This window comes from Phyllobates terribilis, unplaced genomic scaffold (assembly GCF_046119375.1).
Source record: "Phyllobates terribilis strain yellow unplaced genomic scaffold, ASM4611937v1 Scaffold_1__5_contigs__length_1240528914, whole genome shotgun sequence".
NCBI lineage: Eukaryota > Metazoa > Chordata > Amphibia > Anura > Dendrobatidae > Phyllobates > Phyllobates terribilis.
The window spans coordinates 905,236,848-905,264,505 of NW_027362761.1; the positions used below are offsets into that span (position 1 = coordinate 905,236,848).

At 46.6% G+C, this 27,658-nt stretch overlaps 1 protein-coding gene across 1 annotated transcript in view; it reads right to left on the reverse strand.

Annotated features, from left to right (window-relative positions):
* The window catches only part of QRFPR (pyroglutamylated RFamide peptide receptor), a 325,429-nt gene that overhangs the window by 57,260 nt on the left and 240,511 nt on the right, over positions 1 to 27,658 (reverse strand). The window lies entirely within an intron of this gene.

A 27,658-nucleotide genomic window follows, 5' to 3' on the forward strand; every position in this document is an offset into this window, starting at 1 on the left:
AGTTCCACAGTTCAAATCTCTGTGTTATCCACTTTTTTGTCTTTTTTGCATAAAAAAAAATCATATTCAGTGTCTCGCTGACTGTTCAGACACCAATATATCTGTTTAAAAGAGTCTGGTGTAGGCCAGAGTACTAGAACTGTGGTTTTCCTCTTTCACGGTTCAAATCTCCTTTTTATTACCCTTTTGCCATTGATAGTGCGAGTGTAAACTATTTTACTTCATTTACAATGGGCAAGGCGCGTGGCAAGGGACGTGGAACTGGACGTTCTGGTGATGGTGCGTTCAGAGGATGGGGACGTGGCCAAGGTGAAAATGTGCCACAACCAACAGCCACATATTCTCGCTCCCAATTCTTGACCGAATTACTAGGGAAGCACACAACAGCACCACTAATGCGAACTGATCAGTGTGAACAGGTTATTAAGTAGCAGATAATACTTCCAGTCACCTGGGCACCACAACCTCCGGTCTGTCTTCCACACAGTCAAGTGTTAGTAGCCGTGAGTCTCGACTGCATACTCCTCCTCACCCTGATGCTCCTTCCTCCCACCATGCCGAGTGTCATCAGACAGCAACTGATCACACACTCTGAAGAGCTGTTCACTGGTCCATTTCCATATTTGGGCCCCTCGCCTGCTCCGCTTGAAGTGGTGGAAGAGTAGATCCCATGTAGCGATGGCCAAATATTTGAACAGCCACGGCAACAGGAAGGCGACGCTGGCAATTTGTCACAAGAGGTGGACGATGAATAGACACAATTGCCACGAATTGAGGAGGAGGACCGTGCTGTGGAAGTGGAAGAGGAGGAGGTGGTGGATGATCTAGTAACTGACCAAATGTGGCAGAAGGACACGCAGAGCGAGGCCAGCAGCACACAGGGGAAGGGAGGCAGAGTACCCCAACAGGCAGGAAGAAGCAGTGTGGTGGCCGCACACAGAAGGCAGGCAACCGTTCCCCGTAACACCAACAAGAGGGACGTTGCCAGTACAACCGGTAGGTCTTCCAGAGTCTGAAATTTTTTTAAAGACTCTGCTGATAACCCCAAAAAGGCCATTTGTACCACCTTCCAGGCCAGCATCAGCAGGGGTGACAAAACTACCAGCCTGACCACCACCAACATGATCAGGTACATGGCAGCAAAGCACCCGACTTTGTGGGGCGAACCCCAGGGTCCACAACCAGTGTCAGCGGGTGTCACCACTGCTTCTTCCGCTGTTGTGCGTGTAAGAGAACCCCCTGTTGTGCGTGCAAGGCTATCCCCTGTCCATAGTGCATGAAAAGATGCCCCCTCCTCTCAGTCTTCACTTGTTAAGGCAGTTTCTCAAGAAACAGCATCAACGTCCACGTCCCACCGCAGCGTTCAATTGTCCATATCCCAGAGCTTTGAATGAAAGCGCAAATTCGCAGCCAACGCCCCACAGGCCACAGTCCTAAATTCGCACATTTCACAACTGCTTGTGTTGGAAATGCTGCCTTTTAGGCTGGTGGAGACGGAATCCTTCCGAATCCTTATGGCGGTGGCCGTCCCTCAGTACTCGGTCTCCAGCCGACACTATTTTGCCCGGTGTGCCATCCCCGCACTACACAAACACGTGTCCCAAAACATCTGCCGTGCCCTCAATAACACAGTTACTGGGAGAGTCCACCTGACAATGGACACGTGGACAAGTGCTTGTGGCCAGGGACAGTACATCTCACTGACGGCACACTGGGTAAACATAGTGGAAGCAGGGACCCAGTCGGACCTTGGGACGGAACACATCCTCCCCACACCGAGGATTGCGGGCCCTATGTCAGTCAGAGTTGCCCCCACAGTGTACAGCTCCTGCGCATCATCCTCCTCCTCCTCCTCCTCATGTTCAGCCTCCATCTCAGATATCACCACATCAGTTACAAGCTGGAAGCACTGCAGTACTGCCTCTGCCAAGCGGCAACAGGCTGTGCTGAAACTCATAAGCTTAGGTGAGAAACCTCACACTGCTTGTGAGTTGTGGACAGCGGTGAAATAGCAGACAGATCTGTGGCTGAGACCGCTGAACCTACATTCAGGCATGGTCGTGTGTGACAATGGCCGTAACCTGGTGGCGGCACTGAGGCAAGGCGAGATCACACACATACCATGCCTGCCTCATGTGCTTAACCTCATGGTTCAGCGGTTTCTTAAATCGTACCCCGAGTTGCCAGATCTGCTCGTCAAAGTACGCCGCCTGTCAGCTCATTTTCGGAAGTCGGCTACATTTTCCGCCGCCCTTGCTGTGCTGCAGCAGCGTTTGCAGCTTCTGACACACCGACTGGTGTGTGATGTCCCCACACGTTGGAACTCTACCCTCCACATGTTGCAAAGGATTTGTGAGCAGAAGAGAGCAGTTGTGGAGTACCAGCTGCAACAAGGCCGTCGATATTCAGGTCAGACTCCACACATAAGACCTCAGGAGTGGACCTGGATGTCTGACATATGTACCATCCTGACAAACTTTGAGGAGTTCACCAAGATGGTGAGTGGCGATGACGGCGTCATAAGCGTCAGCATCCCACTTGTCTGTCTTTTGCAACGCTCTCTGCAGAGAATTAAAGAGGAGGCATTGCAGCCAGAGTATGATGAGATGGATCAAGAAGCCATAGCGGGTGATTACACCCAGCCCAGCCTCACCTCATCCCAACGCGCATTGGGGGACAATGAGGGAGAGGAGGAGGAGGAAGAACAGGAGCTGGTAGCATGCGCTGTAGACGGTAGTACCTGTACAACTGTCATACTGTCGGTTCAGCGTGGGTGGCCTGAGGACAGGGGGGAGGAGGAGGAGAGAATGATCAGTCGTCATCTTGGTGAGGACACGGAAGTCTTGCCCGTTACCAGTCTGGCACGCATGGCTGACTTTATGTTACGCTGCTTTAACCGTGACCCTCGCGTTGTCAAAATGTTAGGTGACAGTCATTACTGGTTGGTGATACTTTTAGATCCCCACTACAAGGAGAACTTTCACTCTCTTATTCCTGAGGTGGAGAGGTCTACAAAAATGGGGCAGTACCAGAAGGCCCTTGCTGCAGAACTGTTCAAAAAATTCCCATCTGAACACGCTAGTGGCAGAGGTCACAGTTCGTTGACCAACCAAGACGTAAAGGCAAGAGAGACGCAACTTCAATCCAGCAGAGGCAGGGGAACACTGTCAACATTCTGGGACAGTTTTCTGAGACCCGCCCAGCTTACAGACCCTGAGTCGCAGGGTACTCTCACAAGGAGTGGAAAGTTCAAAAGATTGTGAGGGAGTACCTTGCCGACCGTACCAGCGTCCTCCGTGATTCCTCTGTGCCTTTTAATTATTGGGTATCAAAGCTGGATACTTGGAATGAACTCGCTCTGTACGCCTTGGAGGTCCTGGCCTGCCCTGCCGCTAGCTGTTATCGGAGTGTGTTTTTAGTGCCGCTGGGGGAATTCTAACTGATAAGCGCACTCGCCTGTCAACTGACAATGCTGACAAGCTGACCCTTATCAAAATGAACAAGGGCTGGATTGGGCCAGACTTCTCATCACCACCAAATGACAGCAGAGTAACATTAAGTCAAATCCACTGTGTTGTTTCGGGAGGTGTATTCCCATGCACCGCTTCACACCCACACATGGGTATACGCTTCCTCATTTCGGCTGTTTTTTGCTCTTCTCCTTATCCTCAGCCTCCACCACCACTATACCACCAGGGTGACCGTGGTCCGTGTTGCCAGCACTGCAAGTTCCTCTGTCCTAATTTTTTGACAGCTTTTGCTTGGAAGGCATAGGTAAAGACTATAGGAGACCCACTCCCCAATAATGGAAATAATGTTTTTAATATGCTGTACTGCATGGCTCATGTAAGGGGCATTAAAATCGTCTTTTTAAGCTACTGTGACCTGCACATCTATTCCACGGGGCATTGATATTGTCTTTTTATTCCACTGTAACCTCCACCACTCGTCGAAGGGGCATTAAAACCGTCTTGTTAAGCTACTGTGACCTCCACCACTCTTCCAAGGGGTATTGATATTGTCTTTTTATTCCACTGTGACCTCCACGTCTCTTCCAAGAGGCATTAAAACCGTCTTGTTAAGCTACTGTGACCTCCACGTCTCTTCCAAGAGGCATTAAAACCGTCTTGTTAAGCTACTGTGACCTCCACGTCTCTTCCACAGGGCATTGATATTGTCCTTTTATTCCACTGCGACCTCCACCACTCTTCCAAGGGGCATTAAAACTGTCTTGTTAAGCTACTGTGACCTCCACGTCTCTTCCACGGGGCATTGATATTGTCTTTTTATTCCACTGTTACCTCCACCACTCTTCCAAGGGGCATTGATTTTGTCTTTTTATTCCACTGCAACCTCCACCACTCTTCTAAGCGGCATTAAAACCGTCTTGTTAAGCTACTGTGACCTCCACGTCTCTTCCACGGGGCATTGATATTGTCTGTTTATTCCACTGCGACCTCCACCACTCTTCCAAGGGGCATTAAAACTGTCTTGTTAAGCTACTGTGACCTCCACGTCACTTCCACGGGGCATTGATATTGTCTTTTTATTCCACTGTAACCTCCACCACTCTTCCAAGGGGCAGTAAAACCGTCTTGTTAAGCTACTGCGACCACCACCACTCTTCCAAGGGGCATTGATATTGTCTTTTTATTCCACTTTGACCTCCACATCTCTTCCAAGGGGCATTAAAACCGTCTTGTTAAGCTACTGTGACCTCCACCACTCTTCCAAGGGGTATTGATATTGTCTTTTTATTCCACTGTGACCTCCACATCTCTTCCAAGGGGCATTAAAACCGTCTTGTTAAGCTACTGTGACCTCCACGTGTCTTCCAAGAGGCATTAAAACCGTCTTGTTAAGCTACTGAAACATCCACGTCTCTTCCAAGGGGCGTTAAAACCGTCTTGTTAAGCTACTGTGACCTCCACGTCTCTTCCAAGGGGCATTAAAACTGTCTTGTTAAGCTATTGTGACCTCCACGTCTCTTCCAAAGCGCATTAAAACCGTCTTGTTCAGCTACTGTGACCTCCACGTCTCTTCCACAGGGCATTGATATTGTCCTTTTATTCCACTGCGACCTCCACCACTCTTCCAAGGGGCATTAAAACTGTCTTGTTAAGCTACTGTGACCTCCACGTCTCTTCCACGGGGCATTGATATTGTCTTTTTATTCCACTGCGACCTCCACCACTCTTCCAAGGGGCATTAAAACTGTCTTGTTAAGCTACTGTGACCTCCACGTCTCTTCCACGGGGCATTGATATTGTCTTTTTATTCCACTGCGACCTCCACCACTCTTCCATGGGGCATTGATATTGTCTTTTTATTCCACTGTAACCTCCACCACTCTTCCAAGGGGCAGTAAAACCGACTTGTTAAGCTACTGCCACCTCCTCCACTCTTCCAAGGGGCATTGATATTGTCTTTTTATTCCACTTTGACCTTCACATCTCTTCCAACGGGCATTAAAACCGTCTTGTTAAGCTACTGTGACCTCCACGTCTCTTCCAAAGGGCATTAAAACCATCTTGTTAAGCTACTGCGACCTCCACCACTCTTCCAAGGGGAATTAAAACCGTCTTGTTAAGCTACTGTGACCGCCACGTCTCTTCTACGGGACATTGATATTGTCTTTTTATTCCACTGCGACCTCCACCACTCTTCCAATGGGCTTTTAAACCGTCTTGTTAAGCTACTGCGACCTCCACCACTCTTCCAAGGGGCATTGATATTGTCTTTCTATTCCACTCTGACCTCCACATCTCTTCCAAGGGGCATTAAAACCGTCTTGTTAAGCTACTGTGACCTCCACGTCTCTTCCAAAGGGCATTAAAACCGTCTTTTTAAGCTACTGCGACCTCCACCACTCTTCCAAGGGGCATTGATATTGTCTTTTTATTCCACTGTGACCTCCACGTCTCTTCCAAGGGGCATTAAAACCGTCTTGTTAAGCTGCTGTGATCTCCACGTCTCCTCCACGGGGCATTGATATTGTCTTTTTGTTCCACTGCGACCTCCACGTCTCTTCCAAGGGGCATTAAAACCGTCTTCTTAAGCTACAGCAACCTCCACCACTCTTCCAAGGGGCATTGATATTGTCTTTTTATTCTACTGCGACCTCCACCACTCTCCCAAGGGTCATTAAAACCTTCTAGTTAATGTACTGCGACCTCCTCCACTCTTCCAATGGGCATTGATATTGTCTTTTTATTCCAGTGTAACCTCCACCACTCTTCCAAGGGGCATTAAAACAGTCTTAATCTACTGTGACCTCCACGTCTCTTCCACAGAGCATTGATATTGTCTTTTCATTCCACTGTAACCTCCACCACTCTTCCAAGGGGCATTTAAACCGTCTTGTTAAGCTACTGCGACTTCCACCACTCTTCCAAGGGGCATTGATATTGTCTTTTTATTCCACTTTGACCTTCACATCTCTTCCAAGGGGCATTTAAACCGTCTTGTTAAGCTACTGCGACCTCCACCACTCTTCCAAGGGGCTTTAAAACCGTCTTGTTAAGCTACTGCGACCTCCACCACTCTTCCAAGGGGCATTGATATTGTCTTTTTATTCCACTGTGACCTCGACGTCTTTTCCAAGGGGCATTAAAACCGTCTTGTTAAGCTACTGTGATCTCCACGTCTCTTCCACGGGGCATTGATATTGTCTTTTTATTCCACTGCGACCTCCATATCTCTTCCAAGGGGCATTAAAACCGTCCTAAGCTACTGTGACCTCCACGACTCTTCCACGGGGCATTGATATTGTCTTTTTATTCCACTGTAACCTCCACCACTCTTACAAGGGGCTTTAAAACCATCTTGTTAAGCTACTGTGACCTCCACCACTCTTCCAAGGGGCATTGATATTGTCTTTTTATTCTACTGCGACCTCCACCACTCTCCCAACGGTCATTAAAACCGTCTTGTTAAGCTACTGCGACCTCCTCCACTTTTCCAATGGGCATTAATATTGTCTTTTTATTCCAGTGTAACCTTCACCACTCTTCCAAGGGGCATTAAAACTGTCTTAAGCTACTGTGACCTCCACGACTCTTCCAAGGGGCATTAAAACTGTCTTAAGCTACTGTGACCTCCACGACTCTTCCACGGGGCATTGATATTGTCTTTTTATTCCACTGCGACCTCCACCACTCTTCCAAGGGGCATTGATATTGTCTTTTTATTCCACTGCGACCTCCACCACTCTTCCAAGAGGCATTGAAATGTTGTTTTTAATTACCTCTAACCTCCACAACTCTTCCAACGGGCATTGCATTTCCTCCTAATTTTAGTCAGCTTTTGCTTTTCAATGCGTAGGCGAACACTAAGGGAGACCCACTCCCCAATAATGGGTAGAAGGTTTTTAATACGCTGTAATCCACGTCTGTTTCAAGGGGCATTACAGTTCCTCATAATTTTTGGAAAGCCTTCCATTCACTGCTTAGGCCAACAGTGTACAGGAGACCCAGTTGCTATAAATGGAAAAAACAGTTTAGTTAAGGCCCTCTGACCTCCATGTCACTTCCAAGGGGCATTGGGGTGCCTCGAAATTTTTGGTAGGCATTGCACTCACTGTATGCCCTATAACTGTGTAGCCGAACCGCTCCTTTTGGTTCAGAAACATATCCTACAAGACATGTGTGGTTGACTGGCCTGATATTGATGTGAATGGTCCCTGTTTCTCCTGCTCTTTCTCCTTTGCCACCACCTCATCCATCATTCATCACCTGAAGCTTTGTTTTAACGGGAGTCATAGAACTGGGATAGTAGCAGGAAAACATCCAGCAATCCTCGGAGGAGTTAGGATATGCGCCAAAACGCTGACCACCTCAGGCCTAGCCGCTACTACATACATGCGCTTGCATTCTAAGGAACAGAAAGCTAAGGAGATGGATGGCCTCATGATCGTGAATAATTTGCTCGTTGTGTAGGAGGCCGACCACTGCTGCTGTCTACCTTCTGAACTTTGTGTTGAAGCCTGATTGACCCAGGACCTGCAATCCTCTATGTCTGGAGGACGTGTTGCATCCCAGTGTCCAACTGTATCCCGGCTTCCACAATATTAACCCAGTGTGGAGGCATCAGTGAGATGGACCATCCCTGGCCACATTCACTTGTCCACGTGTTTGTGGTTAGGCTGTCCTTCAAATAGGGGTGGCTGGGGACCGTTTATGGACACCCGGCCGCCCCCAGGAGGCGGGGGACCGTGTGTGGGCACCCGGCTACGGGGCGGCTGGGGACCGCGTATGGACACCCGGCCGCCCCCTGGCGGCTGGGGACCAAGCGTGGACACCCGGCCACCGGGCAACTGGGGACTGAGTATGGATACCAGGCCGCCGACGCAGCCATGACGTGGTGGCCAGATTCCACTCCACATGCCTAAAAGGCCCAATTTCAAGTTCAAGCAAGCAGTATGGTATTGCATACTGGGGGTGGGTGGGTGGCAGGCTGCATACTTGCGCTTGCATTGCAAGGAATGGGGGAGGTACAATTGAACACTGCCCTGGGACAAGGACTTGCACGGGGATAGTTGCAAGTCTGCATCTTCTGATGCGGCAAGGATCACTTCTGATGAGCTCATTTTTAGGCAGTGACCTGGGTGTCAGAGATGCTTCCAGGGGTCTTCCCCATGCTCTTCCCATGTCTTTTCAGCACTGTATGCATGTGTCACACAGCACATGGCCAGATAAGGTTGTAAAATGTTAAAATGACATTTCCCGGTGAATGCATTTGTCACGGTTGAAAGCAATACAAAAGTGCAAAAACGCATAAAAAATGCTACTTGTGAACATAGCCCAAGGTGTGGAGGAGTATTTTTGTTTTTGGTTATTTATTTTACCTTATGCACAAGTCTTTACCCTGGAAAGGATGTTCCTTAACATATTTCATAGGAAAACCGTTTCAGTTTTGTTTTTGAACGTTTTATTGTGAGCCCGTAAAAGTGGCTTAATACCTCTGACCATGTTGTTGACAGCAGTGACCTGGGGGTCAAAAATGCTTCCTGGGGCGATCCCCATTCTGTCCCCATGTCATTTGAGCACTGTCACTATCGTTTTGGGCACTTTTTAGGCTTTCTACAGACTGCCGGGGGTGCCGCCGCAAAAATGCTTGGTTCTCCCATAGACTAACATTGGGCTCGTTGCTCGGGTCGAGCACTCAAGCATCACAGTGAGCTCGGCCCGAGCTTCGAGCACTCGAGCATTTTAGTGCTCGCTCAACACTAGTAACGACCCTTGCACGTCTCGAAATGTAGAAAGTCTATTGAGACCATCTCAAACGATACGTAGTTTGGATGTTGCCCATAGGTGCCCTGGTTGATGTGTTGGGACGTTTATCTTTCAGACATCCACACTCCCGGGTCACGTACCTCTCAATTTCTCTCTGCATGTACGGCCAGAAGAAATGTTCACGGATCAAATTTGTTGTCCTTTCCACTCCCAGGTGTCCCATATTTTCATGGAGTTCTTTGAAGACCAACCTATGGAATACTCTGGGTAGTACTGTTATGTTCTGCTACCAAAGCTAAGGAAAGAGAGGAGATCTGTCCCTACTATAGGACTCAGCAGAATCCCTACGATGTAACAGGGAACCTGATCCTGCGATCAGACCTGCTAAAGTCCTAATCTAGTCTGTACGGAGACCTATAGATGTGGGGAGGGAATCCCTACAAGTACTAAGGACTGGGAGGAATATGGGACACCTCCTAACAGAAATAGTAGCAGACAGACGAACAAACAAAATAGATAGAACATAGAGGTCCGTAGACCAAGCAAACTAACAGAGTTAGATACAGAGCACAGGCTAGCTAGAAAGTAGATATACAATGAAGTCCAGCAAAGCCAGAAGGGCGGAGCAGGATTAAATAGGCCAACAAGGTCATGTGACCAGCAAAGGAAAAAAAACCTAACAGCAAGGTTCTAACAGTACCCCCCCTTCTAAGAGGATCCTCCGGATCCTCTAGGACCAGGCTTATCAGGAAATCTCCTGTGAAACGCTCTGATAAGTCTGGACGCGGAAACATCATCTGACCTCACCCAAGAATTATCCTCGGGTCCGAAACCTTTCCAGGCCACAAGATACTGCAAACTACCTCTATACCGTCTAGAGTCAAGGATGCGAGAAATTTCATATTCCCCGTCCTCCACCACCGGAGGAACAGAGGCAGAGGCTTCACCATCCGACACAACAACTTTTTTTAACAGAGAGACATGAAAGACCGGATTAATTCTCCAGGAGGTAGGAACCTCCAACCTAACAGCAGATTGGTTGACAACCTGAAGCACCTTAAAGGGCCCTACAAACTTGGGACCCAATTTCTTAGAAGGAATCCTCAACCGCAGATTCCTAGAGGACAACCAAACCATGTCACCAACAGCGAACAAAACCTCCTGTCGTTTCCTATCAAAGTAGTCTTTAGATTTTCTGTTGGCCTCCTGAAGATTACCACGCACATCCGTCCAAACTCTTTCCAAATCACCGGAAAAATTCTCCTCCTCAGGCACGGCAGATCCCAACTTGGAGAACGACCCAAACGACGGATGTCTCCCAGAACAACAAAAAAAAGGCGAACAACCAGCAGAAGAAGATGTATGATTGTTCAGAGCAAATTCGGCAAGTGGCAGAAACTCAGACCACCCCTCTTGATTGTCTGCCACAAAACAACGCAAGAACTGCTCAACATCCTGGTTTTTCCTTTCTGTCTGGCCATTAGATTCAGGATGATATCCGGACGAAAACGACAAATGAATTCCCAACCTGTCACAAAAGGCACGCCAAAAACGAGCCACGAACTGAGGACCCCTATCAGAAACAATGTCAGTAGGAACGCCATGAAGTCTGACAATTTCCTTGACAAAGGCCTTAGCGAGAGTTTTAGCGCAGGGCAGTTTGACGAAGGGAACCAAGTGACACATCTTGCTAAAACGGTCCACGACCACCCAGATGACAGTAAAACCTTCAGAGGGGGGAAGGTCAGTTATAAAGTCCATAGCCAAATGTGTCCAAGGAGCACTGGGGACCTCCAAAGGACAAAGCAACCCCGCAGCAGGAGTATGTGAGGACTTAGATCTAGCACATATAGTACATTGGCTCACCCACTTAATGACTTCCTTCTGCCATCCAGGCCACCAAAAACTGCGACCCACCAGTCTCTTGGTCTCAGAGATTCCGGGATGACCTGCCAACCGAGATTCGTGACACTCAACAAACAAATCTCTCCTAAAGGTCCCAGGCACAAACAACCTCCCATGAGGAGTGTTAGATGGGGCATTCTCCTGAGCTTTAAGAATCTCATCTTCCAAAATGGAGTCTAAAGCAGCTATCACAACACCTTCTTGTAAAATGTTTTCCTCTTTCTCAGCACCGACTATGGGAGAAAAACTGCGAGACAAGGCATCCGCCTTAACATTCTTAGTACCAGGGATGTAAGTAACGGAGAAATTAAACCGCGAGAAAAACAGTGCCCACCTAGCCTGACGGGCATTCAAGATATATCAGATTTTTATGATCCGTAAGAACCTGAACGGGAAATTCCGCACCTTCCAAGAAGTGGCGCCAGTGTTCAAATGCGAGTTTAATAGCCAATAATTCCCGATTACCAATATCGTAATTCAGTTCAGTCTCCGAAATTTTTTTTGAAAAAAAGGCACAGGGATGTAATCCATCCCCGTTATCCTGAGACAATACTGCGCCAACCCCCACAGAGGAAGCATCAACCTCAACCAAAAACGGCCTAGTAACATCAGGCTGCATAAGGATGGGAGCAGAGGTGAACCTCTCCTTGAGATACACAAAAGCTTCAATGGCCTCAGAAGACCACTGAACCGCATCAGCACCTTTCCTGGTGAGATCAGTCAGAGGTTTGACAATACTAGAAAAAATTTTTATGAATTTTCTATAGTAATTGGCGAAACCCAAAAACCTCTGTATCGATTTCAAACCAATAGGCCTAGGCCATTCCTGCACAGCCTGAACCTTAACCGGATCCATCTCAAAACCTTTGCTGGAGATAATGTAGCCCAAAAAACTAATTCTCTGTACAGCGAACTCACATTTCTCCAGCTTAGCAAAAAGCGAATTGTCCATTAATAACTGTAATACCTCACGCACGCTCCGCCAATGAGACTCCAGATCTGGCGAATAAATCAAAATGTCATCCAAATACACAACCACATTTTTACCGATCAAAGGTCTAAGGATGTCATTAATCAGATTCTGAAAAAATGCAGGAGCATTAGTAAGACCAAAAGGCATAACCAGATTCTCAAAATGACCCACAGGAGTGTTAAAAGCAGTCTTCCATTCATCACCCTCCTTCATGCGCAACAGATTGTATGCCCCCTTAAGGTCAATTTTAGAGAACCACTTGGCCCCCAATAACTGGTTAAACAGATCAGGAATCAATGGCAGTGGGTAAGGATTGCGTACCGTAATTTTGTTAATCTCACGAAAATCCAGACAAGGACGTAAACCGCCGTCCTTTTTTTTACAAAAAAAAATCCAACCGCCACAGGAGACTTAGAGGGCCTAATGTGACCGGCGGCCAAACTTGTCTGTATGTATTCCTCCAAAGCCTTCCTCTCAGGAATAGTAAGGTTAAATAAACGACTCTTAGGAAGAGTCGCTCCAGGGACAAATTCAATAGAACAATCATAGTCTCTATGGGGAGGCAAAACCTGCGATTCCTTCTCAGAAAAAACTCTCCAAAACTCCTGAATAGGAACAGGCAATTCTCCCCTATCCAAAGCTGCAATACGCCCGTTACAACACTTGTCATAACATTTATGGCTCCAGGATTTAATTTCACTGGTAGACCAATCCAGTACAGGATTGTGAAATTTTAACCAGGGCAAACCCAATATTACTGGAGAAGGCAAGTTATTCAACACTACCAAATCCAATTTCTCATGGTGAACACCATTAATAGTGAGAGGAAATTCACTGACCTTGAGAGTAATATTCTTCAAAGGGGAACCATCCACAGAAACCACAGCAATGGGGGATGATAAAGGTTCAGGTTTTAAATTGAGTTTTTCCACGAATCCCCCATCAATTACATTCAGTGTAGACCCGCAATCAACAAACACCCGAAATTCCATCAATTTTTCCTGAGCAATCGTGGAAGCAGCTAAAAATATACCCTTGGAATTTAAACAGGCAATACGGGCGTGACTGACCATTTTTTTTTCTTTCTTCATACGAAGCTCACAGCCTTTAATCAAATGACCAGATTTTCCGCAATAGAAACACAAGCCTTCCGAAAAACGACGGTCTTTTTCTTGAGAGCGAGGTGCCACCGATCCAATCTCCATCGGTTCACCACTGTTAATACACACATTATCATAACCAGAAACTGACATAGCAGAGGATTTGCTCTCATTAACCCTAGCACGCAGTCTTCTATCCACCCGTATAGCTAATTGCATAGCCTGTTGCAAATCCTCAGGTGTAGGATAAGCAATTAGCAGGTCTTTAACCCTTTCACTGAGCCCAGCAAGAAATAGACTTTTCAGAGCAGAATCGTTCCACCCTGTTTGAGTGGACCAACGACGAAAATGTGTACAATATTTTTCCACATTACCCGATCCTTGTTTTAAACGTCTCAACTCAGTCTCAGCTGATGCGACACGGTCAGGATCATCATATAATAGTCCCAAAGCAGAAAAAAAACTATCCACTGATCTGAAGCATGAATCACTAGGTTGCAAAGAAAAGGCCCACTCCTGAGGCTCTTTGCGCAAAAGTGACATTATGAACCCTACGCGCTGGGATTCATCCCCAGAGGACTTAGGTTTCAAACGAAAATACAATAAGCAAGCATTTTTAAATGAAAAAAATTCTCGGTGTTCACCAAAAAATAAATCCGGCAAACATACCTTAGGCTCCAAGAAATGTGCTCCAGGACAGTTACTCACGTGCTGACGGAGCTCGGCCACCTCCAGAGAGAGTCCCTGCAGGCGATGAGCCAAATCCTGAACCGACACCATGATGGAACAGAAAAATCTTTCCTTAGAGAATTTGCTGGCTGGACTTACTGTTATGTTCTGCTACCAAAGCTAAGGAAAGAGAGGAGATCTGTCCCTACTATAGGACTCAGCAGAATCCCTACGATGTAACAGGGAACCTGATCCTGCGATCAGACCTGCTAAAGTCCTAATCTAGTCTGTACGGAGACCTATAGATGTGGGGAGGGAATCCCTACAAGTACTAAGGACTGGGAGGAATATGGGACACCTCCTAACAGAAATAGTAGCAGACAGACGAACAAACAAAATAGATAGAACATAGAGGTCCGTAGACCAAGCAAACTAACAGAGTTAGATACAGAGCACAGGCTAGCTAGAAAGTAGATATACAATGAAGTCCAGCAAAGCCAGAAGGGCGGAGCAGGATTAAATAGGCCAACAAGGTCATGTGACCAGCAAAGGAAAAAAAAACTAACAGCAAGGTTCTAACAAGTACCAACAGCAGGTTTTGTCCTCCTTTACGATACAGGATACCATCTTCACTGAAGTAGAGCTTCGTCCATTCTTTAATTTAACAGATACTGCTGGAGACTCATTGTCTCTCTCCCGTTTACTTGGAAACTGATTTTGGTCCACATAAAGTAGTATTCTACCAATTATCTGATCTTCCTGTTGTGCTCTATGGATTTTCCATTTTGGTAGTTGTTGAATAGACTGGGGGTGATCTTGTTCTCTCGCTTTTATGGTGGTTTCAACCATCAACGGACGGCACAATGGTGTGTCTTCCTCCTGATAAGCTTGTACTGCTTGGGTAGTGCTCTCAATTGCTTCCAGACTGACTTCCTCCAAGCATTCTTGCATGAACTCCTCAGGCCCTAGTGGCATTCTTGACAATCCGTTAGCATCCGCATTGCATTTTCCTGGCCTGTACTTGATGCTGAAATTGAAGTCAGCTAGTTCAGCGACCCATCTCTGACTGGCTGCATTGAGTTTGACTGTAGTAAGGACATAGGTCAAAGGGTTGTTGTCAGTGTATACCTCAAACTCTTTGCTGTAGTAGAGATAATCTCTAGATCATTCACAGATAGCCCATTTCAATGCCAGGATCTCCATTTTCCCTAGAAATTGGACTTGTCTTTTGAACAGTTCACACTTCTTTGGGGTCAACTTAACTCCGTGTTGTTGATACCGTTGTAATACGGTCCTCACGTGTTCAACATGCTCCCGGAAGGTTTTGCTGTGTACCACATTGTTATCCAAGTACGGCTGACAGATATCGTCCCTCAATCCTTCTGAACATGTCTCCATGCTCCTCTGGAATTCTGCTGGAGCTGAACTGAGCCCAAACGGTATGCGGATCCACTCATATAACCTCCACGGAGTGATGAATGCTGTCAAGGGTCTACTGGACTCTTCGACAAACCCTTGGTGGTATGCCTTACCCTGATTGAGGACAGAGAACCAGGTGCTTCCTGATAGGCTATCCAGCAAATCTTGGATCATTGGTATCGGTTGTCGATCAGGTACAGACTTTCGGTTTAGTTCCCGGTAATCACAACAGTCTCAACGTACCGTCCTTCTTGCTAACACAGACAATAGGAGAGGAATAAGACGACTTCGACTTTTAGACCCAACCTCTGTTGATGAGATCTTGTAAATATTCTTTCACTTCACGATGCAATGGTTTTGGCACAGACATGTAACTTCTGGTTAGTGGGGTCGTGTCTTTCAAATTGATATTCAAATGCAACGACGGGATACAGCCTATATCAGAGTCATCTTTGGAGAACGTATGACACTCTTCTCTCAGCATTTGTTTTGCTACCGCTAGAACTTCAGCACACAAGTGTTCCAGGGGTACTGGGGGATTCCAGTACCCCGAGGTGGGTTGTGCAATTTCCTCTCCTGGGCAACTCCTGTTCCTTGGTGGGGAGAACTGAATTCACTGTAGACCCCTGGGCTGGTCTCACACTGGCTGGATATACCGTTTTAATGGTTTTGATGTGACCTAACACAGTCTTTGGATCCAGTCGAGCAAACCCACCAGTAGGAATCTTAAGCACAGTCTCACCTTGAACTAGGCCTTCCGGAAGTTCTGAGGGGTCTTTTGGCACGAACAGTCTTTTCTGGACTTTTCTTCCCGGTTCTACCCGGACTCCACACCTCACCCCCACCATTTGGTTTGCAGGGATGATGGTTGGGCACAAGCTTACCTTGACTTCTTTTAGGTCCATTGTATTCTGTGCTTTCTTTACTCTATGAATCACGTTTTCCGCCACGGCATTGGGTATAGCGATTGCATCCACCACCAACGTCCCTGCCTTATGTTTCGTGATGACCTCACTGATTACATTATAGCCCAGGATAGGATCCTCTGCCACATTCTGATCACTGGTCACGAGAAAAGATACCAAAAGCTTGATGGTGTTGCTGTTCTTCGTGGCCCTGAGTTTTAAAGTCACTTCCACCCAGCCTATGAAAGGGATTTCGGTCTGGTTGATGGCTTTGCCGTGGAGTTCCACTGGTCTCAAGAGTTCTTTTAGTGACCGAAGGCAAGTGTGTGGCAGGTAGCACCTTCTCCATTCCTCACTTAAAAGGCTCGCTTGGGCTCCTGTGTCCCACAGTGCATTTACTAGGAGTCCATCTAGCTGGCACAGTATAAAGCACCTTTCACCGATTAGGCTGATGAGGCTATCTTTACTGACCAAGGAATCCTCCTCCCAAGAGTATATCGTTTGACCTCCGCACTGGGCATTAAGTAACTGGTGTCCTGTCTCCCTTGCAGCTGTTGTAGATGAGAACACACTTGGGGATAGTACTGATGCAGCCGTGTTACCTCATGCGCCATTCTGGGGTTTTTTGAGATTTGGATTTGCCTGGGGCCTCCTCCGTGTCGCAGTTACCAGTCGCCAAACACTGGTAACCTCCTATCTTTTAATCCAAATGACTGTGACCATTGGCATTCCTTGGCATAATGTCCTTCCTCACCACATCTTAGACAGTGGACACACACCGTACTCAGATTTGATGAACGGCACGCTTCACAAGCCGGGTATCTTCTGTTTTGGAACCCACTCCTGGGTCTGAGTGATACCGGTTGTGGCCGGAAACGAATCGACTTTTTCACCTCAATCAACTCGTCTCGCAGTTCTCCTATTACTTTCTCCCAGTCAGAGCTGGCGGTCCTCTCTTTTGTTGGTGATTTTAGGTTCTCGCTCGGAGGTGGCACTGGAGGGTCTCTATGATGATTGTCGGACTTGCCACTGGGGGTCTCCAACTTCAGCTGACTCATTTTGGTGATTTTTGGAGCAGAGCATTTCTTTAACTTCTGTTCGCTCTCTGACTCCAAACTAGCGGTCTTATTCACTTTTTCAATTAGGACTTCATCCAAAATACCAGGATCTTCTAGGTACTGTTTCAGCTGCAACTTGATATCTTTGCTGATTAATGCCATTCCCAATGATCTTAAGAACTTCTTCTGGACTCATCCAGCATCAAACTTCTCTTCTGCTTCTACATCTCTGGATGCAAACAACAGTCTATCCTTCAGTTCAATTGCTCTGAACAAGAAACTTTGGGGTGATTCATTATTTTTCAGTGAGAGGTTAATGAGTCGGTGGAACAATTCTGAAGTACTCTCTTTTTTATAGTGCCCTTTAAAATCATCTTCAACTGTTGCAAGGTCAACTGACTTTTCATTTCTAGCATACTATGGAGATTCAGTCCTGGTCTGATCGCTTTCACCACCCCCTCAACGATTTCATCTGGCTGGTAGCCTTTCTGTAAGCCTGCATCGATCTGGTGCAACAAGTTCCTATAAGACAGTTTCTCTTTCTGTTCACACTCTCCAATCTGTCCCAGGATCTTGAATTCTTTTCTTATGGTGATTTGTGGTGTTAGAGAGGACTATCTTCCTGATTTATCTAACCCGAGCAGGTTAAAGGTCCTGTCTGAGTCTATCACCCGTTCAAAGGTTTTGGTCGATTCCTGCAGGGCTGTTGTTAGGGCTTTGAATTGTTCTTTCAATTCCTGTAGTTCAGTCTGTGGACGGAAATTCCCGCTTTTGGTAATTGGTGCCGCCCCTCCATCCTCCAACTTCAACCTGGTGAGAAACTGTGTTAGTTCCTGGAGGAATGTCCCCATGACGTCTTCAGTTTCTTTCTCTCCCAGCTCATCCATTTTTGCTTTAATGGCAGCTAACAGTTGCCTGCAGTTGTGTGCTTTGGAAATCTGTTCTACTGACATCTTTATATGTTCTGCTACTGTTCTAAATTCTTCACAGGTCAACTGAAGAAGCAGCTCACTAATTCTGTCCATTTGTATTTCCACATCCATTGCTGCTAGTGAGTTTTTCTTTATGGCTGGTCTCCTTTAACTGGTGTAGCAGAGCTGAGTTGAGGTGCTGTGCTGCTGTGTTTTTCCAGACACTTTTCCTCTTATCCCTCTACACGCTAATTCCTTCTCAGGATTCCCTGTATGGGCCACCAATGTTACACGCACGCTGCCTAAGTTCAGATAGGAGCGAGACTGGTTACATGAATTTGTTGGAATCCTGGGGGAACCATTACTCAAGGCGACCATAGGCTGAAGCTTTTCTCAGGCACACGATAGATTCAGTCTTCATAAACAGTAGAACAGTAACATTTAATGAGGCACGGCCAGTACAATGCAAATGTCTCTTTGAGCAACAGGCTCCAGTAATAACAGTACAGTCACCTTGGCAGCACACAGTCTATTATCCGGTAGCACAGTACAGCACAGTTTTAATACATACACAACCACAGACTTTTCCTTCACAAGGACTCAATAGTACATAGCATTCGTTATCCTACATGGAGATGGAGGGGGGGAGAGTTTGATGAGGGAGATGATCCCTATGACAGGATATCTTTCCAGTCCTTATCTTCCTGGCTGATAATACTCCACACTGTTAGCTCTGGGAGTCTAACTGACCTTTGTTTAGCTTCCCTCCTGACCTGAATTCTGTACCCTTGACTTCTGTGAGATACAGATCATAAGCCACCTTTCTCTTCGGCTCCGGACACACAGTAAACAACTTCCCCACAATCCCCCTGGGGCTCTGCTAAAACACTCCCCTTCTCCTGTCGTTGTGTTAACCCCTCTAGTTGCTGGATGCTTCTGGAGCACAACACTTCCTGTCTCCTGTGCTTGTGTTACTTCTAATAGATGCTGAATGCTTTTAAAGCAACAGCACTACTTCTGCGTGTCACAGCTGCTGTCTTGGAAGACAAATTTCTTACTTTTTCTTATTACATTTTGCAATTTAAAGTTGCTCTGAATTAATTTTTTTCCACCTGGTTAATTCCTTTAGGTCACAATATTGAAATTAAAGATAATCTGTCACCAATTTTTGCTATGTAATCTGAGAGCAGCAAAATGTAGGAGCTGAGTGCCTGATTACAGGGATGTGTCATTTATTATGCTGTGTGTTGTAATTTCAATACAATCAGTGTTTTAATAGAAGGAGATTATCACTAGAGGACGTCTCATGTGCAGACTAGAGATGGGTCGTTCACAACCGATCCGACACAAAGAGCCGACTCCCTGCTGGGAACGATGGGAACCGGCACCACAGTGAGAGCCACTAAATTCTATGAATGGCTCCAAGTGGGTTTAAAATGATGGTGTTCAACGGCCGAAACCTCCCTTAGCCAAACCAAGTCCTGGCCATCCATCAATTTCACTGGCTGCCAACAAGTAGGCGGGGTTTCAGCCATAGATGGGCAAGTTTTGGCTGTGTTATTTTCAGCTTAAATGTGTGTTCATCTATGGCGAACACATAATTAATAGGGATCCATTTATTTACATCTTCATTAACAAACAGGGATTCTATGCAAACTGGACTGCACAGGCCAGTAAGTGATACACCGCTGGAATCAGAGTCTCTATCTCTACATTATGCTACTATCAGATTCAATAGTAAAAATGTGCTGAAGATTTTCTTTAAGTTAATTGTTAATGCTTCTTAGAATAGGGTTTGCAAATATTCAAAACATCACTGATCTTGCAGCAACATGCAGATAAAATAACATTCTCAGTAAACTGCTTGACATCCTTGTTTTATGCTCATAGACTTCCATCACTCTGTATACTGCGCTCAGAATTAGAGATGAGCGGTGTTCGACTAGAACTGTTCGCCAATCTCAAATTCGAGCTGTTTTGGGCGGTGTTCGAGTTGTTCGACGAACCCGAACGATTTGCAAAAAATTCGGCTGTTCGAGGTTATGTTCGATAACTGTTCGTGCACCAAAAGCTTGTCCTGCATGTCTGGCGCTATTTAGAGCACCAATCATGCAGGGATTGTCTGCCACTCACTGTAATGCCACAGCCATGGTGGTTGTGGCATTACAGTGATTGCCCAAATCGATGGGAAAAGTGCCAACAGTGAAACATGAAAAGCCGGTAATTCAGCAGCGGCATACACCGGTACCCGACAATTTAGAACCGAAAGAATAGAGCTTCACACATAGATTAGATAGATAGAAACATGTCAGTCAAATATATATGAAGTACAGTGACAGTGTTGATTACTGTACTTGTCATTTAGTATAAAGGATTTATCAAAAAAAATAATAGTGTTTTCATGCACCGTCTCTTTAAAAAAGCCGGCCGGAAATTCAGCAGCGGTACCCGACAATTTGGAATAGAAAAAATAGAGAATCACACATAGATTAGATAGATAGAAACATGTCAGTCACATATATATGAAGTACAGTGACAGTGTTGCTTACTGTACTTGTCATTTAGTGTAAAGGATTTATTAAAAAAAATAATAGTGTTTTCATGCACTGTCTCTTTAAAAAAGCCGGCCGGCATTTCAGCATCTGTACCCGACAATTTAGAATAGAAGGAATAGAGAATCATACATAGATTAGATAGATAGAAACATGTCAGTCACATATATATGAAGTACAGTGACAGTGTTGATTACTGTACTTGTCATTTAGTGTTAAAATAAAGGATTTATTTAAAAAAAAATTGGCGTGGGGGTCCCCGTAATTTTAGGCTCTAGCGGAGGTTAAGCAGACGGCTGGGGCAGATGTTTGAAGCCTGGGAAGGGGGTAATATCCACGGAGCTTCCCAGGCTACTAATATCAGCCCCCAGCGGAATACCTAGCCTTTACTAGCTATTAAAATGGGGGACCCCCCCAAAAAAATGACGTGGGGTCCCCCCTATTTTAATAGCTAGCAAAGGCTAGGCAGACAGCTGGGGGCTGATATTAATAGCCCAGGAAGGGTGCCATGAATATTGGCCCCCTCCCAGGCTAGAAACACCAGCCGTCAGCCGCCCCAGAAATGGCGCATCCATAGGATGCGCCAATTCTGGCACTTAGCCTCGCTCTTCCCACTGCCCTGTAGCGGTGGCAGTGGGGTAATAGGGTTGGGGTTGATGTCAGCTTATAATGCCAGCTGACATCAAGCCCAGGTTAGTAATGGAGAGGCGTCTATAAGACACCCCCATTACTAACCCCATAGTCAAAGTTAAAAGAAAACACAAACACCCAGAATAAAGTCCTTTAATTGAAATAAAGACACAATCCTTTATTGTTCTAAATTAAACCATACTTACCGTCACGCCCATTCCAGCTGAAGCCAACGATCTCCTGCAATAAAAGTAAAGTAATAAAGCAACCTCATCCTTACCTTTCCATGGTTCCCACGACAGCTTCAGCTCTGCTACATCGAGATGACAGGCTGGAGCGCAGCAGAACACTGCCATCCAGCCTGTCATCCCGCGGACACTGAGAAGCGCAGGCATGCTTGCGCTCCTCAGTGTCTCGCTGTGACGGCATCCAGATGAGCCGACAATGAACTCGGCTCACCTCATGCACGTCACTGACAGCGTGGGAGAATTCTCCTGCACTCAGCGCTTCAGCGTGAGAATTTTCACACGCTGTCACTGACGTGCATGAGGTGAGCCGAGTTCATTGGACATGAATGAGCTCACCTCATGCACGTCACTGACAGCGTGGGAAAATTCTCACGCTGAAGCGCTGAGTGCAGGAGAATTTTCCCACACTGTCAGTGACGTGCATGAGGTGAGCTCATTCATGTCCATTGAACTCAGCTGACCTCATGTACGTCACTGACAGCGTGGGAGAATTCTCACGCTGAAGCGCTGAGTGCAGGAGAATTCTTCCACGCTGTCAGTGACGTACATGAGGTGAGCTGAGTTCATTGGACATGACCTCGGCTCATCTGGATGCCGTCACAGCCAGACACTGAGGAGCGCAAGCAAGCCTGCGCTTCTCAGTGTCTGCGGGATGACAGGCTGGATGGCAGCGTTCTTCTGCGCTCCAGCCTGTCATCTCGATGTAGCAGAGCTGAAGCTGTCGTGGGAACCATGGAAAGGTAAGGATGAGGTTGCTTTATTATTTTACTTTTATTGCAGGAGATCGTTGGCTTCAGCTGGAATGGGCGTGATTGTAAGTATGGTTTAATTTAGAACAATAAAGAATTGTGTTTATTTCAATTAAAGGACTTTTTTCTGGGTGCTGTGTTTTTTTTAAATACTTTACTAGAAATTCATAGTGATCATGTCTAATATTGGCGTGACCCCATGAATTTCGGGCTTAGGGCCAGCTGATAATGCCAAGCTGGCCCTAACCCCTTTATTACCCAGTGAGCCACCGCACCAGGGCCCTGGATGAGTTGGGTACAGCGCCAGAAGATGGCGCTTCTATGAACGCGCCATTTTCCGGGGTGGCTGCGGACTGCAATTTGCAGCGGGTGGGGCCCAGAAAGCTTGGGCCTCCCTGCGCTGCAGATTCCAGCCCCCAGCTGCCTAGTTGTACCTGGCTGGACACAAAAATAGGGCGAAGCCCCACGTATTTTTTTTTTTAATTATTTCATGAAATTCATGAAATAATTAAGGAAAAAAGGGCTTCCCTATATTGTTGTGTCCGGCCAGGTACAAATAGGCAGCTCGTGGTTGGGCGCAGCCCGTTCCTGCCTGCTGTACCTGGCTGGACACAAATATAGTGCGAAGCCCCACGTCAATTTTTTTTTAAATTATTTCATGAAACTAGATGGTGGCCCGATTCTAACGCATCGGGTATTCTAGAATATGTATGCAGCAGACCCGGCGCAATCAGCAGAGCGGTGTTTAAATTTGGCGCCAAAATCGCTGACTGGTCGCGGCCAGCAACCGCGACCAATCAGCAAAGCGGTGTTGAAATTTGGCGACTATATCACTGATTGGTCACGGCCGGCGGTCGCGACTAATCAGCAGAGCGGGGTTTAAATTTTGCGCCAATAATGCTGATAGGTTGTGGTCGCGACCAATCAGCAAAGCGGTGTTTAAATTTGGCGCCAATAATGGTGATTGGTCACGACCTCGACCATTCAGCAGAGCGGTGTTTAAATTTGGCGTCAAAATCGCTGATTGGTCGCGGAAGGCAACTGTGACCAATCAGCCGAGCAGGGTTTAAATTTGGCGCCAATACTACTGATTGGTCACGGACGGCGACCGCGATCAATCAGCAGAGCGGTGTTTAAATTTGGCGCCAATAATGCTGATTAGTCACGGCCGGCATCCGCGACCAATTAGCAGAGCGGGGTTTAGATTTGGCGCCAATCTCGCTGATTGGTCGCGGCTGGAGTCCGCGACCAATCAGCAGAGCGTTGTTTAAATTTGGCGCCAATCTCACTGATTGGACGCGTCTGGCGTCCGCGACCAATCAGCAGAGCGTTGTTTAAATTTGGCGCCAAGCTCGCTGATTGGTCGCGGCCGCTATTTAAATGTGGCGCCCAAATCGGTGATTGGTCGCGGGCAGCGTCCGCGACCAATCAGCAGAGCGGTGTTTAACTTTAGCGCCAAGATCACTGATTGGTCGCGTGCGGAGAGCGCGACCAATCAGCTAATCGTATTGGTGAGGACCGGGGAGCGCCGCTGCCTGGTCGGATACTTCCGTTGCGAGAAGCCGGTAGATGAGCGACTGCTCGCAGCAGAAGTATCCCGACACGCAGCGCCGCTCCCCGGTCCTCCCTTGACACCCTAGCCGCTGATGTCCCCACAGTATCCGCATGGTGTTACAAAGATCCGGACATTTGTGTTAAAAATCGCTGATTGGTCGCTGGCGCTGCCCGCGACCAATCACCGATTTGGGCGCCAAATTTAAATATCGGCCGCAACCAATCACCAATCTTGGCTCCACATTTAAACACCGCTGTGCTGATTGGTCGCCGACGCTGGGCGCGACCAATCACCGATTTTGGCGCCACATTTAAATAGCGTCCGCGACCAATCAGTACAGCGGTGTTTAAATATGGAGCCAAGATGGGTGATTGGTCGCGGAGGATATTTAAATTTGGCGCCCAAATCGGTGATTGGTCGCGGCTGATATTTAAATTTGGCGCCCAAATCGGTGATTGGTCGCGGGCAGCGCCAGCGACCAATCAGCGATTTTTAACACAAATGTCCGGACCTTTGTAACACCATGCGGATACTGTGGGGACATCAGCGGCTAGGGTGCGAAGGGAGAACCGGGGAGCGGCGCTGCGGGTCGGGATACTTCTGCTGCGAGCGCCCGCTCATGTCCCGGGTTCTCGCAGCGTAAGTATCCGCACAGGCAGCGCCGCTGACATCCATGCGGCTAGGGTGTGAAGGGAGGACTGGGGAGCGGCGCTGACATCCAATTGGTCGCGGCCGCTATTTAAATGTGCCGCACAAATCGCTGATTGATCGCCGTCTTGACTGCGACCAATCACTGATCTTGCCGCCAAAGTTAAACACTACTGTGCTGATTGGTCGCGGACGCTGCCCGCGACCAATCACAGATTTGTGCGACAAATTTAAATATCGGCCGCGACCAATCACCGATCTTGGATCCACATTTAAACAACGCTGTGCTGATTGGTCGCGGCCGATATTTAAATGTGGCGCCCAAATCGGTGATTGGTCGCGGTCTTGGCGTGCGACCAATCACTGATCTTGCCGCCAAAGTTAAACACTACCGTGCTGATTGGTCGCGGACGCTGCCCGCGACCAATCACCGATTTGTGCGCCAAATTTAAATATCAGCCTCATGCACATCACTGACAGCGTGGGAAAATTCTCCTGCACTCAGCGCTTCAGCGTGAGAATTCTCCCACGCTGTCAGTGACGTGCATGAGGTGAGCCGAGTTCATTGTCGGCTCATCTGGATGCCGTCACAGAGAGACACTGAGGAGCGCAAGCATGCCTGCGCTTCTCAGTGTCCGCGGGATGACAGGCTGGATGGCAGCGTTCTGCTGCGGTCCAGCCTGTCATCTCGATGTAGCAGAGCTGGAGACGTCCTGGGAACCATGGAAAGGTAAGGATGAGGTTGCTTTATTATTTTTCTTTTATTGCAGGAGATCGTTGGCTTCAGCTGGAATGGGCGTGGTGGTAAGTATGGTTTAATTTAGAACAATAAAGAATTGTGTGTTTATTTCAATTAAAGGACTTTATTCTGGGTGTTTGTGTTTTTTTTTAACTTTGACTATGGGGTTAGTAATGGGGGTGTCTTATAGACGCCTCTCCATTACTAACCTGGGCTTGATGTCAGCTGGCATTATAAGCTGACATCAACCCCAACCCTATTACCCCACTGCCACCGCTACAGGGCAGTGGGAAGAGCGAGTCTAAGTGCCAGAATTGGCGCATCCTATGGATGCGCCATTTCTGGGGCGGCTGACGTCTGGTGTTTCTAGCCTGGGAGGGGGCCAATATTCATGGCACCCTTCCTGGGCTATTAATATCAGCCCCCAGCTGTCTGCCTAGCCTTTGCTAGCTATTAAAATAGGGGGGACCCCACGTCATTTTTTTGAGGGGGTCCCCCATTTTAATAGCTAGTAAAGGCTAGGTATTCAGCTGGGGGCTCATATTAGTAGCCTGGGAAGCTCCGTGGGTATTACCCCCTTCCCAGGCTTCAAACATCTGCCCCAGCCGTCTGCTTAACCTCCGCTAGAGCCTAAAATTACGGGGACCCCCACGCCAATGTTTTTTTAATAAATCCTTTATTTTAACACTAAATGACAAGTACAGTAATCAACACTGTCACTGTACTTCATATATATGTGACTGACATGTTTCTATCTATCTAATCTATGTGTGATGCTCTATCTTTCTGTTATAAATTGTCGGGTACAGATGCTGAATTGCCGGCCGGCTTTTTTAAAGAGACAGTGCATGAAAACACTATTATTTTTTTTAATAAATCCTTTACACTAAATGACAAGTACAGTAAGCAACACTGTGACTGTACTTCATATATATGTGACTGACATGTTTCTATCTATCTAATCTATGTGTGATTCTTTATTCTTTCTATTCTAAATTGTCGGGTACCGCTGCTGAATTGCCGGCCGGCTTTTTTAAAGAGACGGTGCATGAAAACACTATTATTTTTTTAAATAAATCCTTTACACTAAATGACAAGTACAGTAACCAACACTATCACTGTACTTATTATATATGTGATTGGCATGTTTATATCTATCTATGTGTGAAGCTCTATTCTTTCTGTTATAAATTGTCGGGTACCGCTGCTGAATTGCCGGCCGGCTTTTTTAAAGAGACGGTGCACGAAAACACTATTATTTTTTTAAATAAATCCTTTACACTAAATGACAAGTACAGTAAGCAACACTGTCACTGTACTTCTTATATGTGTGCCTGACATGTTTCTATCTATCTAATCTATGTGTGATGCTCTATTCCTTCTTGTCTAAATTGTCGGGTACCGGTGTATGCCGCTGCTGAATTGCCGGCCGGCTTTTTTAAAGAGAGCGTCTTCTGAGCAGTTTGTCAGCTTTTGGACACCTTTGAAGGTGTTTTCTATGTGTTTCTATGTGTTTTTGTTTGCCTGCCATTGGTTTTAACGGTGTTCGACGGTGTTCTAAGGTGTTCGACGAACAGTTCGACGAACAGTTCCTCGAACATCCCGGTGTTCGACGAACCGAACCGAACCCGAACACTACGGGGGTGGCTCAACACTACTCAGAATACAGTTTTATGAAAGGAATAGAAATGCAAATGTGACAAACTGATTTTTGTACAAGAGTTCGAGCAGGTGTCGCAGCGGCAGAGGACAGCATGGATGAAAATTGCTGGGTGATTGTGGAACAAAATCATTTCACAACTGGACATTGCATTTCGTGGAGTTTTGTTCACTTGTGGTCCATGGCACCATCTGGCCATTCCCTAATAGAATACATTTATTACCAAAAATAGGATATATTGACCCATTTCAAATATAGCTCAAGATAAATCTTGGAGGTACCAGAGATGTACCATATCCTTACTATTATCACCAAGTAAAACAATAAGTAATGTATATCACATTTAAATTTAATCTTTATTATGAAACAAACAAGCACATCAACAGAAAAAATCCCATAAAAAAACTTTAAACCCAGTTAAAAGGCAAAAAACTGGAACAGTGTGGTTACAGATTAGTACAACACGTTAGTGTGGTTTATAAATAAATACCGCACATTAGTGTCCAATATATCACAAAAGAATATGTTATAGCACAGATAGTCCTTATACGTAGTCTCTAAGCAGAAGTGAGACATAAATGTTTACACTTACATGCCTTTTCTCCATCCGGAGCAGAACGGGGCAATTGTTATACAGACTTTCAAGCATAAAACTAGTGCTTACACTAGTCAATCAGACAAGGCTTATTGATAGAAGGAACCCC